Source organism: Anser cygnoides, chromosome 7 (assembly GCF_040182565.1).
Source record: "Anser cygnoides isolate HZ-2024a breed goose chromosome 7, Taihu_goose_T2T_genome, whole genome shotgun sequence".
Taxonomy (NCBI): Eukaryota; Metazoa; Chordata; class Aves; order Anseriformes; family Anatidae; genus Anser; species Anser cygnoides.
In genome coordinates this window covers 21,838,303-21,855,938 of record NC_089879.1, presented here as the reverse complement: position 1 = coordinate 21,855,938, position 17,636 = coordinate 21,838,303, and the positions used below count along the sequence as shown (strand labels likewise).

Here is a 17,636-nt window from a genome sequence, read left to right as displayed (position 1 = left end):
GTCCCACAGCAGAGCTGGAGGCCAAGGCCCACAATGCCTGCTTGTGAGGCCCTGCCTCCTGAGCAGGAGACCAGGCCACGCTGCTCCTGCTAACCCCTGGTCCTGGGCCTGCCGGGTTTCTGCGATGCCTTTGGCAACATCTGCTTTGCCCATTAGAGCAACACTCGTCTCCTGGCCTCTGGCCCATGCCTTTGCTGCCATTGATTAGCAGCAATTTCCTTCCCAAACCTGAAAGTTTGCGAATGCCAGATTGGATTGCAGTCTGCCTGCCGTTGCGAAGCTGTGGTGTGGCTGTGCGTGCACAGATGTATAAATAGCACAGGCTCATTGCCCTCTTAGATGTTTCAGGAACTCTTCTGCTCACTCTGAAGTTGTGATTGCCTTTCAGATGTCTCCCCTTTGAGCCCATAAGTATAAACTTATTTAATGCCCTGCCAACTCGTTGACTCCTAAATCAACGTTCTCATATTTGCCTTACGTTCCTTCGGTTTAACTCCAGCAGCTGTAGTGCTAGACATCTCTTAGCATCTACATTTGCTCCCTTGACACCACCTCATTGCCCTGCAAAGCCCCTTGTAAGATCTGGCCATCTGGTTGCTGGATGAAGACCTCAGTAATTCCCAAAGCCAAAAATACTGCACTTAATTTAGAGTAAGCTGAAGCAAGGGCATGGTGCTGCTGTTAATTACATTTTGCAGATGAAGTGCTTGCAAACAATATATCTGGTTAGAAACCAAAGAGATGATTAGGTGAGCTTTTTGGGAGGAGTGTGATATCTTTCTATGCTGTTCAGTGCAGAGCTACTCTCAGAACTAATGCTTCATTTTGGAGTGGAAAAACAGTGCTTTTTTTGCAAGAGTCAATGAAACCTATCACAAGCCAAGGTGCTGTGGATGAGCCCCAGCCAAGACAGTACAAGATATAGTGGAAAGGGGGCAAAATATATGAAATACCTTGTGGCAGATCACCTGATAAAAGTTACCACTGCTACTTTTGCAATCTTTGAATCTTATTACTAAGCATTAATTCTATTTATTGTGCTATTTGTAGTTTGCAGGAAGCATCACTTGTTTCTCCTGTGGTGGAAAACTTATGTCCGTTTTAGAGCTCATGAAATGCTTACTTGCCTTTCTGAGAAGAAAGGGAAGTTGTTAAAGTACAACTGTTTTCTTATATAAATAATCTCTTATACCCTTTTAAAAAACAAAACAACAAAACAAAACAAAAACCTCTCATCCAATGCACCAGATCTGTGACCCTTTAAAATTCTAGAAAATCAATTGTATTTAGATGTTTTGTAAATTAGCAGGCTGTAAACTATTTCCTATGTCATAAAGCCAGTGCCAAATCCTTTCACTGGTAAGTCTATACCTACCCTGTCTGGCCCAGCTCTGGTATTTGGGACAATTTCCAGAAAAATGAATGGACAATCCTGGATGAGCTCTTCTCTGGCTAGGTTCCTTATTTAGAGGTTATCTGATTCTCTTAAATTTTCTATACAGCCCCAAAAAGAACAGTGAAGCAAAACTGGCTGAGGCTGCAGTGCAGTGGTCCAACTCCATTGTAGCATGTCCACCTCTTGCCCTGGTTGTCAGGAGTTGTAGTGGGTAAGCAGCTGGCTGGGATGTGGCGTTATGGTCCTACCATATGTCCTACCTCTGTGACAGCCCTTGTGCTGCAAAGCTTGGCCCTGATAGCAGGGAATCCTGGCATGCTCCCCACAAGGGCTGCAGGTCCATGGGACCTGGCAAAGGACTATCCCTCTGTCCTGCTTGGAGCTGTCAACTCCTATCTCTCCCTGCAGCAGAGATGCTGTCAGTCAATGTTGCTTTTCTTACCACCTGTGGTTGAGCCCTATGCAAGGCTGACAGAATAGGAGGGATGCAGCAGCTCGATCAGCGGCGTATAGTTCCCTGTCCTTAGGTGCCAATGCTACCAAGGTGCTGACATAGCACTACAAGAAGACCGTATAGGTGAGGCCATGCATTCTGTCTCTTTGAAGTCAAACCCATCAAAGAAGCGAACCATTCCTATAGGAAGCGATGTATCTGGGAGAGCCTAGGTTTGTGGGACATCAGTTCCTCTCTAAATAAATGGACACACTGGGTTGGTTTAACAGAGGATGTGGCTGCATTAAAGTATCTCCAAAGGACATGACTAAGAAGAAGCTGTACCTCCATTTAACATAGCATCGTAATATGGAAGCAAACCAAAGCACATGAGAACATAAAGGAGTAAGCTGGTGAAGTGTATAGTGAAAGAGAGGATGGTGCTTATAATTATTAAAGAATAATTTAGATTAAACATGCTGTCTGGAGGCCTCTAGTCCAACCTTTGCTCAACGGCAGGCCAGCTGTGAAGTTGCATCATACCAACAATGCTGGATTCTGCCTGTAAATGATGTTACTGAAATCAAGATCAGGAAGCTGATCTTGAAGACCTGCTTAGAAAGGCACATGGCCTTCAGATCCATCTTGTTTTAAATGGTAGCTGTCACCAAGTTGCTGAAAATGGGGCGAGGGAGGAAAAAAATGTTCTTGAATGTCTGCAGGTTAATGTCCTTCCAGGAAAAAAATGGGAATAATAGTGTTTGGCTCACACTAGAGAACAAACACAAAACCTCCCTGACTGCCTAAATTACCATCTGCAGTAGAGGGAAATGTTTACCATGGCAAGCTTGAGGGTGATGCAGCCTGTCAGAATTATAAAATATTCTTGGAATTGCTAAATGTTGTAGATGGTAATTCTACTTTTGGAAAGTCTCCTGTTGTAAATGAAATCTACTGAAAATCAGCTTGATACAGAATGAAACTGCTCATCGAAGTAGGAATTAGCTGCTTCTTGGTCCCAATTTATTGAAACTTGCTCAAGGATACTCTACCAGATGCTCAAAACCCTGTAACCTGGTAAGGAAGGCTGCACTGGCGAAAAAGCCAAACTGACATAGAAGAGATTGCAAGACAACTACTTAAAACCAAACCAAGCCTCAAAACAGTCTGCAAGAGATGGAAATAATAAATGGAGAACCATGGCTGTGAATGAAGTGTTAGGAGTTGTTCAAAACTGACAAGGAAGTTAAAGGAAATGAGAAGAAATTTTTGGCCAGTGGCATTAAAAAGTGAGAACAAACACCACTGTCCCCCTTTGCTGCTGCCAGTCCTCCCTTGTCATCATCTGGAGACCTGAGCCTTCAGGTAGGTAGAGCTGGTTCTTGAAGGATGAGATTAAATAGTTTAAGACCATTAATGGTATTAGACCTTAGAAGGTGAATTACATCAGGATAAATTGACCAGGAAGGTGTTAAAGGTTCTTAAAATCAGAAAAATCTCCCTCTGGACCTTGTGCCAGTGAGCTGATATGAGAGAGGTGGGTGGGCAGACACTAACCCTCTCCTACATCACTGCCCAAATGAAAAACAGCTTCAGGAAAGATTTTTGCTTTTGGATAAGCAACTTCTGAGAGCTTTGGAGAAGTCTGAGGAGCTCTGAGAGCTGCTGGGAGCTACTAAAATGCACCATAGGGGTGGTAGCAGCTCCCAGAGAAGCTGCAGGAAGACAACTCAAACTGTTGCAAACATGCAGGTTGACCCAAGCAAGCCCTGGTGATTGTGTAATTCATACTGCTCATTGGGCAGTCACAGGAAAATGCATAGTCCAGCCTTTCCTGCTCATGACTGGCAAGACTTAAACACTGAATCTCGTGCAGATTAAATAAATTTGATTCCCATAAAGGCATTGTATTTGGTCCTGCAGGACAGTCTGAATGGAAACATCTAAAAATGTGCATAAAATGCATTAACAGGTTTAAAAACTGGGTGGTGAGTCTGGACATCCCTGTAAGTGGAAATAATTGTAGAGTGTGATTCCCACAGTGAGGGTCTGGCCTGGACTGATTCTTTGCCATGTGTTATTTTGCATCCAAAAAATATATATATTTTATTTCAACGTTCTCATATGAAACACAAAGTCTATGTTAATGGTTTGCAGGTGGAAGAGGCTAAGAGGCCTGCTGACACTGGAGTGTCTGTCATGCTTTATCTAGCCTCCAAATCAGATGAGACCATATCCTGAAGCAAGCCAACACCTTCCAGCTTCAAACACTTCAATATCAGGCAGTGGGTATTTGCATTGCACTTCATTGTCTGTGTTGTTTTAATGTTTTTATGAACTATGCTCGTGAGCTTTTTCAGGTGTTGACCCTGCTCCCACAGCAGAAATACCATTCTGTGGCAGCGCCAGTACTTGCTGAGCTGCATTCAGCCCCATGTTGCAGCATGGCCATGGATCCCCTTCTGCTGCTCAGGCTCCTGGTCCCAACGTGTGGTGCGTTCATACGTCCTTGCGCTGTAATATTTGTAATAACAATAGCATTGTTGTTACTTCTTTTTTAATCTTGCTCTAGTAAAGGGTTATTTTGGAAGGGCTGATAAAAATGTTCAATGGAAGTTGTCTAGTAAATAAGCAGTTGCATGCTAATAAAATTAAGGTAGAGTTCAGAAAGGCCAAGTAGCACAGAACTTGAGTAAATCCTGCAAAGCTGCCTGTTCCGTCTGCTGCCACCACCGTGGCTGGCTGCGAAGCTGAATAACAGCCTTGGGAGCAAGCCAAGATGCTATTCTTAAAGTAAAAAGAACGAAAAACAGGCATGCCAGAATGCAACATCTGTTAATGGCCTCAGTGCCTTGGGCTGATGTTGCAGTACAGTGCAGAACGAAGTGGGGGCTGCAGCTCTCCTCTGTAGGTACCATGAAGTCCCTTTGCTGCCAAAAGCCTTCCAAGAAACCTTTTGAGCGACAAAGCATGGTGTCCGGCTGCATCCTGACACCAACGGAGAGAGTAATACCATAGTGTGCTGAGTCATTGCTTCTGGGACTGTAGCACTGATGATGGGTGATTCAAAAAAGAAAAAAAAAGAAAAAAGGAAAAAACTTCTAAATGGCAGTTTTTTAGGTCAAAGTCCCACTGTCACATCAACTTTGAATGGACACCAAGCAGGCATTTTTGGGTAGAGCAAAGCATTCATGACTACATCTATTCTGAGAAAATGCAGGGCCTACTATGACATGAGCCTGGATAAGGTTTAGTGCTGGAAAGTCCTAGGTAGGAAGACACCTTTGGAGGTCCCTAGGGACAATGCTGCAGCTCCCTAGGTTGCTCGGGGCTGTCCCCGAGGATGGAGACCCACCACCATTCCTAGGGACACCCCTCTCACGAGGGATATCACACCGACCCACGCAACACTTAACACACTCAGGTAATAAACCAGTAAGCACAACCGTCGACACCTAAATTTGTGGTCTATACCTAGAAGTCTTGCTTAAGTCTGTTCTCCTTTTTGAAAAATCAAATACTTGTCATACAGCAATAAATTATGCCCTTGTTGAACTGCGATTCCCTAAGAGCAATCAAACCACTAATGATGGACATGTGGTTATTTTTGGATGTTGATTTCCTATTACTTGGTTTGTTTTCATTTTTTCTTGAGTGACTTTAACCGTGGAGATCTGTGGTTACTTTCCTGGATTTGATAACAGGGACAAAATAGAGACACTTGAAACCTCAGCGTGGTTAGCTACTTGATTCAACAGACTTCTGAAAAATTTTCTCACAGAATAACTTTTGGGGAAGTAAGAGCTTGCCTATCAGATGTAGTTGTAATAGGGGACAAGAAGGAATGAAGAGCAGCAAGCATACAGACAAGAATGCAGAAAATTCATACTGAATCCTGATCTGACTGCAGAATTATTTCCTTGCTTGCTAAAATCAAGAGTGACTCAGCCCTGTTATTTGGCTGTGCCACCAAAGGTGCAGGCTAGACTTGCTCTTCAGGAGACCAGTGGGTCTGACTGGAGATGCTTCCAAAATGAATTTGTCTTTAGAGGTGAAACTGGTGCCACTTGGTAAAGATGCTATGATGATCTTACCCCTCTGGACAGCCAGTGAGGAATGGGATCCGTATGGGTGATATCAAATGGAGAAATGGGATGGGGAACAGAAGAAAGGCAAGTGATGCTGGAGGGGGACCAGGGTCCTGAGGGGTGGTAAGCTGGTCCAGAACCAAAGCATAAGCAGCAGGTCTGGGGTATGGATAATCTTCTATATGTAGCACTGGGGAGGTCACATCTGAATCCAGGGGTCAGTTTGAGGCCCTCAGTACCAGAGAGACGAACTGGAGCATGCCCCGCACAGGGCCCCATGAAGTTAGGAGTGGGAAGGAGCCCAGTGTTTTTTTTCAAGGAAAGAGTAAATGGTGGTTTTTCTTTGTAAGGTAACAGGCACAGTATTTTGAAATGGGTATAAGGAAATCCTCCTTGCAATATGCATTTCTCTTCAACAAAATGCAGGGAACATATATACTCATATACCCAATTAAAAAAAAAAATCTTCCAGAGGTGACTGCAAGCGTTTGTATACAGCTGCAGAATCAAGATGCCGCAGACTGACTCAAAGCACACAAGTTTGAATGACTGATTTCGTTTAGAAAGTTTCAAATCCACTTTCCAACTGTGCTGGTTGCGTTCATTTATTAACTTCCTTCTCCACCTAATTTACTGTGTGTCAGATGTTCACACCCAGGAAATGTGTACTTGCATAACTGAAACTTTTGCAACATGAATGTTTAGTGGTAACTTCAGCTTCTGTTTTTTTCTAAACTGTGCTTTGCAGCCTCCGTGGTACATGCAGATCTATAGTAATAGCATACAGTTAATTCCTTAGCTGAGTAAAACAGACGACTCTCTTCCTCTGATAGGTGATAAAAGCTCTGAAAAACAGCTGCATGTAGCGTGGGAATTGACTGTCTTCTGTGTGCATGGGGCAAATGAAGCATACTGAGCAAAAATGTGCAGCAACGACAAGCAGCCAGGCCACAGATAAGAGCCAGGTCTTCTCTTGTTTTGATTCTTGAATTCATTTGTTTTGTTTGAGTGATTGGCATTGTCTAAATATCATAGACAAGTGTTCATCTCAAGATCATTTATTGCATGTCCCATTAGAAAAAAAGGATTAGCAGAATATTTTAATTAATACTCATGAAATAATTTTGTCATCTACCCATAAATTTCAGATTAAGGTTTTCTTTGTTTGGTGGGTGCACAGAAAGAAGGAAAGTGCATTGCACCCTATAAAAGCATTGCTCGTTTTGAGCTTTGATGTGAAGCTCCTGCACTCAGGAGCACGGATTCAGTCCCCTGTTCCTTGGTACCAGTATTGTTCTGTGCTCTCACAGCTCCTCACATCGCAAGAACTCAAGTCCAGGCTCTGCAAATTGTCAAGTTATGCATTCACGCACTGCTAGCACAGTCAGCTGGATCACTTGGGAAATCTCAAACTAAAGACAAACATTACTTGCAATTGAACATAGATGGGAAAAGCCTAATTTTGAGCTAATAAATTAGCATTTTTAATCGCAAGCCTCATACACTGGAGGGTACGGGGGCTCTGCTTCCACCTCTTGGTGAAGAGGGAGAACAGCTGGAGAACCACAGCACCCTGATGAGCAGATGCTTACCTGGAGACCTTGTGCTGTCTGTGGAGAAAGGGGAATGGTGGGCACAGACCATGCAGCTATGGGACAGGCCATCCAAAGAGCAAATGTGGTCTTTGTCCCTCTTCACTGCTTGGCTGGCAAATGCAACAGCTGCCCTGGTCCTTTGGCAGGGCCAAGGACTCCTCCTGATGGGGAGGTTGCCCAGGTGCATCTCAGGGTACCCAGGCTGGAATTTGCTGTCACCTGTCTGAGTGGGATTAGTAAATAATAGGGGAAGGTATAATTTGCCTGTTGATGTAGGGAAAGAAGAAATGCCCTGTTGTCTAGGCCAGTATGAACATACCGTGGGGGCTACAGTGAGCTACCAGGCAGAGCAACCCCTGCTCCAGCATCATAGTTACCATGGAGTGCATCAGTTTTTCTTACAGAGGCTCAGTGATGCATAATTTTGAGCAGCGTATATAGAGACTACCTGAATGATGCTGTCAACATCTGCTACAAGGCTGACAGTGTGGTTTCTTACTGAGCCCTCTATAATCCAGGGAGCTGAGCAGATGCTCTGTCTATCTGCTTGAGTGCACCCTCAGCAAATCTGCAGATGACACCAAGCTGAGTGGTGTGGCTGATAAGATAGAAGGAACGGATGCCATCCAAAGGGACCTGGACAGGCTAGAGAAGTGGGGACACATGAACCTAATGAGGTTCAAGAAGTCTAAATGCAGAGTGCTGCACCTGGGCCAGGGCAATCCCAGACAGGAGGACAGACTGGAGAAGAACTCACTGAGAGCAGCCCTGTAGAGAAAGAGTTGGGAGTTTTAGAGGACAAAAAGCTTGATGTGAACCAGCAGTGCAAACTTGCAGCCCAGAAGGCCAACTGCATCCTGGGCTGCATCACCAGAGGAGTGGCCAGCAGGGGAGGGAGGTGATTGTCCCCCTCTGCTCTGCCCTCATGATGTCCCACCTGGAGAGCTGCGTCCAGGTCTGGGGCCCCCAGCACAAGAAGGATGTGGGTCCAGGGGAGGCCATGAAGATGATCAAGGGGCTGGAGCACCTCTCCTATGAAGAAAGGCTGAGAGAGCTGGGGCTGTTCAGCCAGAAGAAGAGAAGGCTTCGGGGTGACCTCACTGCAGCTTTTCAATACTTAAAGGAGGCTTATAAAAAAGGCGGAGAGTAACTTTTTGCTCGGGCAGATAATGACAGGACAAAGGGGGAATGGTTTTAAACTAAAAGAGGGGAGATTTAGATTAGAGGTTGGGAGGAAATTCTTCCCTCAGAGGGTGGTGAGGCACTGGCACAGGTTGCCCAGAGAGGTTGTGGATGCCCCATCCCTGGAGGTGTTTTAGGCCAGGTTAGATGAGGCCCTGAGCAACCTGATCTAGTGGGTGGCGTCTCTGCCTATGGCAGGGGGTTGGAACCAGGTGGACTTTGAGGTCCCTTTCAACCGGAGCTATTCTATGATTCTGTGGACCTAACTCATCTGAGGCAATTACAGATCTTGCACAATGTAAGAACAAAATTTTTTCCCGATTAAACATATGTATCTGAGTTGTTATCTAGAGCATGCGTTTCATTGCTTTTCTTTTGATTGTAATCTCAAAAGAATAGATGTATACAAAGATATGAGATGAGATGGGTTAGATTGCAATCTATCAAGGTGCTGAAGCATGCACTGATGAGAGAGTTGCATGTACTTTACTGGCTTCTGTATTAAATAGTTGTACAGACAAATATTTCCTCGAAGAGATGAATTGACATGCAAGAGTCTTCCTTTTCAATATGGAAAGCTACTGTAACAAAATCCTACAATGCAATGAGCAGGCTTGTATTTACCACACAGTCACGCATGCTGTCATCTTTAGAAAACTGTTTGAGGTTCTAGAATGATCCTTATTCACTGAACTATGAAAAAATGTGTTCCTTAATTTATGATAATACTTCAAAGATGGTTTAATATGAGTATTTTACTTAGAGAGCAGCTTGAGTATTGCTTTTGTATGTAGCACACTGAAGACCTTGTCTGAAACCACAAACAGAATAGCCCCTGAAAAAAAATTTGTGCTATGGCCAAAAATGTGGAAACAAGAGCTCATCAGGCCTTCATTTGCAACGTTAAGGCTGCAATGCTACATTTGCTGCACAATGAAGAGATACCACAATGAAGAACTATGCAAAGGTTCAGAGGTGGAATCAGATACGCATCATAGTGGATGAAGTGACGCTCAGTGTTTTGCAATTTATAATCTGGGTTGGGTGACAACGAATTACTGGTGGTAGGTAAAGCTTCTCCATCCCCAGTGAAAAAAGCACTCTGAAGGTAAGATGGTCAGTGAGAAGACATTTTGGTCTTCTCACTGTGGAATCCCAGGAGAAGGATTGTAAGCCTGGCAGGACCAATGTCACTTTGCAAATGATAATGGAGCCCCAGGGATTGTGGAAGTGGGGTCACAAGCTTGGAAGTGAAACTGGAAGTAGGATCACCAGTGAAAAGAGTTTGGGAACCTCTGCTCTCTGGTCCATGGTGGTGGTCAGAGCCCTCACAATGTTCAAATCTCTTAAAGGGTATGTCTTCACCACCAGGTCATGTTACCTTCCAAGCTCAATAAACTAGATGTAACCACAAGCCTCAAGAAAGGAAACTTCAGGCTGGGAAAGAGAAGAGAGAGTTTTATCTCAGATTAGGCAGTAAACCAAAGGTGAAAAATCCAGGTTCTTATGCACGAGCTGAATTATAGCAAGAATTTAAGTCTCTGTGTACTTCTCCCATACAGTTTCTAAGCACAGGCTGCTGCTGATTCCTACAGGCTTCGATGAAAAGCTGCAGTTTAAAAAAATGTAAGTTTTTTCCAGAAACATTTTGTTGAGAAAAATCCTCATAAGTACCTGAAATCATAGGTTTGCTAAGAAAATATTAGAAAATATTATAAGAAAATATAACTCTATTATTTCCAGCATGGTGGGACTTCTTACAAGCATTCAGTGACTTTGTTTAGTTGAGAGTTTGTTAGCCCATGGCCATGCACTGACTGCTCAGGTATTCTGAGCCCTTATTCCTACATATAGGCTGGTGTCCTGGTTAGTGTGGAGATTTATGGCCTGCTCTTGTCCTCCTCACCATGAGGGCTGCATAAATAACTCATGTGGTCTCACAGTTCTCATATTTTAACTTGTTTTAGGAGAAGAATATAACTGCTCCCTTCAAAGAAACCCCAGCTCTTGCTGATGATAGCTAGCCTTTTCATAATGTCATCATTTCTCAACTACTCTCATGATTCCATGACACACACTACAACTGTGTGTCGGGGCATCTGGATTTTGGAACATCACAGATATCAACTTCTTCTGAACTACCACTAACTTGAGAAAGGTGTTTAAAATACAAAGGACCTAAACTGCTACAAAAGATAGCATGTTGCTTAGAAATCAGGGGGACCTACCTGTTTTCCTTTTTAGGTGAAGAACAGGAATTTTCAGAATTTGTTCTGGATGTGGCTGGATGCTGTTAGAAGCTGGACTTCAATCCCAGGGAAAATTGCTTTGAGATAACAAGCTCTACAAAAACTCCACATTTATTTGGTACATTTATTTGGTTTTAACTATATATATGCAAACCATAAACTATTAACTATATATCTATCTAAAATCTTCTATCCTTTTTGTGTCCATAGCAGAAAGAACAACCTTTATGGCAGCTGCCAATGGAATAAGATGTGCGGCAGAGGGAACAGCGCATTCTTCCTGCAGCCTGAAGCTTGGCTCTGGTGGTGCTCACTTCAGGTGGCTACATGCATGGTGTAGATGCTGCGAATGACTCACAGATGACTGCAATACTTAAAACTTATTACAAGGGGTTGATCTGAGGTGAACAGATAGAGGAAAGAGAAATTTTACATAGCTCCATGGATGGGTTTGCCAATGGCGAGATAGAACTCATTGGCCTCCCTCTGGCAAAGCTTGGTTTTACAGCAAAATATTCTTAGGAGTTCTGCTAAACTTGTGAAAGCCAAGTGAGGGGTGATGCCTGAAAGCAACACAAGGTGACCCCTGTATCCAGCAAACCAGACACTTCTGGAATTGTGTGTGAATGCAACCAAAGACTTTATCTAACGCACTGGACTGCTGAGAAAACAACTTCAGAACCAGAATTTAGCTTGTGCATCTGGGTCATCCTATAGCTGCTCCTACAAGAATGTATTTGGATCTATGGAATCTTTGCTTTCAAGCTTACCCTGTTCTCTGTTGCCTGTATCTCTTTTGGAGAACCAGAAGAGCTTCAGAAGAAATGGCTATGGGTTCTTGTAGTCCTTAGTATTATTTCCAGCTCATTTCAGAGATGCAGCTTGCCCATTCTCATTCCATGCTGCAACTAGAAAGGGTGGATGGATTCAAGAAATGCCAAAACGATGCACATTTGGTATCAAATACAATTTTCACCCTTTGCCACTTGTCACCAGCCCAGACACGTAAACATGGTTGTAACCATATGGGTGCTGCAGCAGAAGAGACAGAAGTTCCAGCCAGCACTCATGGAATTACTTTAACCTGAAGTCAGCAGTACTAAACTATCAATGGGTAATCCCTGTGTCCATTTGAAAAATATAAGGAATGAAAATGTTGTGAAAGCTCAAGTTTCCCCTGTGTCCTGGAGCAAAAGCTTAGGAGATCCCAGAGGCTGAAGTAGTCCTATGTTTCTTGGGAGCAAAATTCATATCTGCTTTTAGTGGCTTGGACCTAACCTTAATGTAAGCAACTGCTTTGGCATGTTGCACTAGGACTTTATCTGGATGGTGTTGCAATGTCCTTTGGGCTGTGGGAGAAGACAGTGCTTGAAATCTGCGTGTTTGAGCAAGTTCAATGCAGCTTGCTTTTGCTAGAGCCTGACTTCCTTTCTTGGATGAAGGCAGAGATTTGTGGGCTATAATATCGTAGCAGCAAACCAAATTGGCATATAGAAACAAGGGCGTGTCCCTGTTCCAGTTGCATAAAAATGTCAGAGTGTGGAGAGTATATGAAGGTAGAATGAAGGCCTCATTTATTTTCTTTCCTTTAAAGTGTATTTTGTTAGTGTATTGTGTTTCTCGCTGCTGAGAATGATTTCATAATTACAAACATATGGTGAAAATTTCTTCGTATTTGTAGAGTTGAGATCTGAACTCAGGTCTGGTCTAGACTGTATTCCTGTGGCTGCAAAGTGGGTAAATCTTATGGCATATTTTCTTGGCATTTTATCACAGGGAGCAAAGGGAATGGACACCGATTGTGACCAGAAAGGCATTGATGTAGCCGATTTATTGGGTGAATTTATTCTAACCTTTCCTCTGTCAGACATTGTGGTTACTTCTGCTTTTGTGGTTGGGCTCATGCAGTGTGCCATGGAGCTGGTATGCAACGTAAGCTTAGTGATATGGTTTAGTGGAGGACTTGTTAGTGTTAGGTCAGAGGTTGGACTAGGTGATCTTGGCAGTCTCATCCAACCTGAATGATTCTGTGATTCTGTGATTCTGTGTGTTCATCACTGCCAGCAGGTGATGACCCAGCTGGTCCATTGATGATCTCAAAAAACACAGTCTGTTTGTTTTCCAGTTTTGCCAGGGTTGTTTTTTCGAGCCAGACCCTGTAGCCATGGCCTAGCCATTTCCTTCTGACAGCAAGCAGAATTGAGACTGATGTAACTACTGTTTTTCAGGAGCGGAGGCTTTAAAACAAATTGTCAGAAGTTACAAAACTTGTTGTAAAACTGACAGTTCATGTTTTACTTATTAATGTTGTTCCAAATGTAAAACTGGAGAGTACTTCAACATCATTGTTACAGTGCTCTTCCCCATGAGGAAAAATGCCTTTGGTCTGCTGGGAATGACAAACAATACTGGCAGAAGGAAAATCAACAAGGCTAAAATCAAAATGAGTGTATTTATAATTGCTTTTACCATGGTCCCTGGAAAGCTCCTGTTGCAGATGTAGGGTCCTGTAGGGTTAGGTTCTATGCAGAAATAGAACAGAGCATAATCCCAGTCCCTGAAGGGTTTGAGCTATGTGGAACTCTTCCATTGGACAGATTGACACCAACATGCTTGAAGAGGAGGTTACAGGCATACTTCTACTGTTTCTAATTGAAAAAAATAGAGAGAGATTTTTTTTTTTCAATTGCAAATTATATTTCTTCCATCTTGTCAACGGCTCTTGGATGGCCACTGCGGAAGGATCCCTTTTGTAAGACAAAAAGGCTACAAAAGTAATAGAAATGAATGTCTGCAGCTGAAGAGCTTGGCTGAGACTTGAAAAGTTTGCTTTGGGTAGGATCCAGGTCCTGCTGAGGTCTGCAGGAGTTTTGCTCTTGGCCTCGGTGGGGCCAAGCTTTCACCCTTGGAGACCATGTCCCGAGGAAGAATTTAGTCTAAAATAATTTTCAAAACTTGTTTGACTCACATCCAAGCGTAGGTGTTTTTTTTTTGTTTTGTTTTTTGTTTGTTTGTTTTTTTGTTTTTTTGAGACGGAGTGGCTTTGCATTTCTGGTGGACTCAGATTGCTCGCCTTAGCATCTTCCAGCAGTGAGCTCTCAAGGAATTCCAAGCACAAGAGAGGATCAGATGTGAATGAGACTGCTGCTGGTTTCCTAAACCAACAGCTTCTACAGGCATGGGAACAAAAGAACTTCTTGGGTGCCTACTTATGCCATGTATTTTTGGTGGGAGATGGGACCTTGGAGCCCCAGCACGTGAGCGCACCACTCTGAGGTCATGGCCATGATCTGAAGCCTGGCTGAGGGTATGGCCATACGGATCCTGGCCATCTTTGAGAGGTCCATCCCTCCCTTCTGCAGATGCTTCTGTGGGTGAAGCAACTTTTTGAAAGAGAAACAGAGAAATAGTAAAAAGCATTTTGATTCCTACCACACATGCATGCTCTTCTTTATCATTTTCCCTCCTCCCCGGACATTTTTCCTGTAGGTCCCAGAGACCACATTGGAAACAACTGCTATCAAAGTGAGGTGCATACTGTTCTTCTTTTTCTGCGTAGAGGAAGGACAACACACTTGAATATTCAGTCTCAAGTTGGGTGCAGGGGAGACAGCACTATTGTACCTTTATTAGGTGCAATTTCTAGGCAGATTTCATATATAGATCTTGCTTCGCTGGGTTGCACCGGTAGTCAGTGATGCCGGTGTAGTAATGTTGGATTTTACTGCTCTGTATCAGCCTGTGAAGAAGCATGGTGGTATCAGTGGAGAAAAAGGCCCTTTTCCTATGGTGAAAACAGAAATGGCAAGTGCTTCTTCGATCATTCAGAACGTGGAGTTGGGAAAAACAGTGTGTTCAGTCCACAGCCCTGAAACCTGTGGCGATGTGTGGCTTGATGTTAAGACCTACTTTAGTATCAGATTTAAGCAGTATAGAATTATCAAGATTTAAGGTTTTATTCCTGAAGTTAATTTGTTCCATAGAAGACCCTGGCAAATCAGGTCAAAATTTTATTTATCTATTTGTTTTCTGAAATGGAGTGTGAAATCATTTTAAGAGGTTCCTTTCTGAAAACCTTGAAAACTGTTTAAGAAATAGATTTACAATGTACAGGCCCCGAGACTATCCCGTTCTGATGCACTTGAAGTTGCCCAGCATGGAGTGCATGATTTAGACTTGCAAAAAAAAAAGAACCTGTGCATTAGTGACTGCAGTACAGGGGCTATCAATCATCAAGAGTCTCCATTAAATCTCTGCTGAGCTGCACTATCTAAAAAGTGTGAGTTTGTGTGGGGAAGAATAATAAGAAGGAAATCTGAGAAAATTGAATTTTATTTTTAGGAAAATAACTTCTTTTTGCTAGGAGAACTTTTATTTTCTCTGCTTTAAAATAAAGCAGTGATATGGTCCTGCTGTGCCTCAGGCTGTCCACTTTACATAAGGAAGCGCTGAAAAGATGGACCATCTGGAAGCTTATGCAGGAGTGTGCCAGTGCTGTTCTATGTGGAAAAGCAGCCTTTGGATGTATTTTTGAACACCAGTGAATCCACTGAGGGTTTTGTGTTGTGTGTTGGGCTGATGGGAACTTCTCAGAGGATTTTTGCTTCACGTGATAGTGCTCACTGCTTCCTTCCTGTTTCATCCTGGGAAATGGCATTTCTCTCAGGCTTGCCTCCATGCGCTATGATTAGCACAAAAAAACATCTTTGCAGAGAATAGAGGGTGAAGAAAAGTGTTTTCTCTTGTTCTTGGTTGTTTCCCAGTCTGGCTTCCTCTGTAATCAGGAGAGCACTTTGCATTGCTGCTTCCACTGCTTCAATAAGGACCAGTTGTACTTCTTCTCCCATGCATGGGTGATGGTCAATCTCACTCTTGCCTTCCCTTCCCTTGACTTTGCAGGGATGACTGTGGGTGCTGCCGAAGCAGCTGATTTTCCCAAACTTTTGGGCTGGGACTGTTGCTGGGTGTGGGGGTGTCTGTTGTCTGTGGGCTCCAAATTGTTTTGATCACACACCCTTATCAGCGAAAAAGTTTTGAGTGCACACCCAATATATACGTGTTTATTTATTTATAAATTTATGAATTTATTGCATACATGCACTTCTGAAGTTCCAGTATTTCTTCCTGCACCCCAGTGCATAGTCTCATGTACCACACTTAGGAGATCACCACTCTAGGTGGTCACAATGCAAGGGGAGCCTGGAGGCTGGTGGCATGATCTTGGCCAGATCTGCTCTTTTCCAGGGCACAAGAAGACCTTCCTCATTTGCTCAGTTTTTATGGGAAGCCTGGAATCTCCTTGGTTCCTGCAAGACCTGCTTACTCAGCAGGCTTTGCTTCAGTGCTGCTTCTGAGATGAGGAGAAATTCCTCACTGTCCTGGGAAAAGGGATGCATCTCAAGCACATGCAGTGTTTCTCTGAGGTTCTGTGCTCAGGTGTTCAAGTCCCAGCCCTGCACATGCTGATGCCTATTTGGCTTAACCTGCACATTTGACTAAGACCATGCAAGGTGCTCTGTTGTTGATGATTAAGAGACCACTCAGGCATAAGGAATTAGAGCCTTGTACTCACAAGCTTCTGCAGGGAAACACAAGCCAGCTCTTTTGTTTTAAAAAATGTTGGGCAACTTTTCCTTTTTTTTTGGATGGAAATTTTCACGAAACATACAAGATCAACTTCACCTCCTAAAAAACAATAAAAACCTCTCATTGCTTCATGCAGCCTCCATCAGGACATGACTCTTGTTTTTTGGTGGGTTGGTGGGGCAGGGGATGTGGGCTGGGGAGGTACATTTGAGAGCCGACACACTTTCTGGAAAGGACAATTGTAGGCATTTTTCCTCCTCTCAACATGGCCAATGTAGAAAGTGATGAAGGCCTAAAGGACATCACAATGTCGTGGACATTTGTGCCACTAACTGCTGTTGCTTTTGTCAGCCATATGTACAACTGCATTCTTTATATAGTGCTGCATATGGCACTATCATAACTGAATTTTTCATAATGATTGATCTGACCTGTATCATTCTGTTCACTTTAGCAGAGCTAATTCAAACAGATTGAGATTAGGACTAAAAATATGGTCCAGTCAGCAGAGGAACCATAAAGAGCCTGACTTCACAGTAATGATGATGCACAATCTGTTTCAGCCAGTTAGGTTGGTACTATTTATATGTAGTACATGGTCAAGGCAGTGTCTGTTTTGATTCCGTTTGTGTGTTCCAGAAGCTGTGATATGTGGGGAGCAAGTGGTGGTGTGTCTATGCTGGAGATCACTCCGGTTCCCATGGTTTGAGGTCTTTCTGCCTTCTGCTGCCTTTGGCCAAGTGAGCACAGCCATTCATTCCCTCCAGCAAGGCCAGCAGGTCTAGGGCTGTGTGGCTCGTGTCTCTGTCCATGCTGCAGTAACACTATGGAAACCACAAATGCAAGGGATTAGATCGGCAATGCCCCAGCCCTGGGCAGGAAGCGGTGATGGGCTCTTGTATCATGTGCTTAGCTTCATAAGCGAGCTACAGAATCTGTCCTCAGGTTTAGAAGCAAAAACCTTTTGGTGTTCTCTGAATCTCCCCTTGCTGAAACTGGAGCTTGGCTCTTTGGTTCAGATTCTCAAACAAACAGTGGTGGCAGACTGTGGATGACTGAGAACATTAGATATGGCCCTAAAGATTAAGAAGCTGCAAAAATGAATGG

The 17,636-nt window shown here is 43.5% G+C and overlaps 1 long non-coding RNA gene across 1 annotated transcript; it reads left to right on the top strand.

Moving 5' to 3' along the window:
- The first annotated feature begins 10,329 nt into the window (after positions 1 to 10,329).
- LOC136791222 (uncharacterized) lies at positions 10,330 to 16,669 on the top strand. Its single transcript, XR_010832726.1, has 2 exons — positions 10,330 to 11,061; positions 11,154 to 16,669. It is a non-coding gene; the product is annotated as an uncharacterized lncRNA (long non-coding RNA).
- The last annotated feature ends 967 nt before the right edge of the window (positions 16,670 to 17,636 follow it).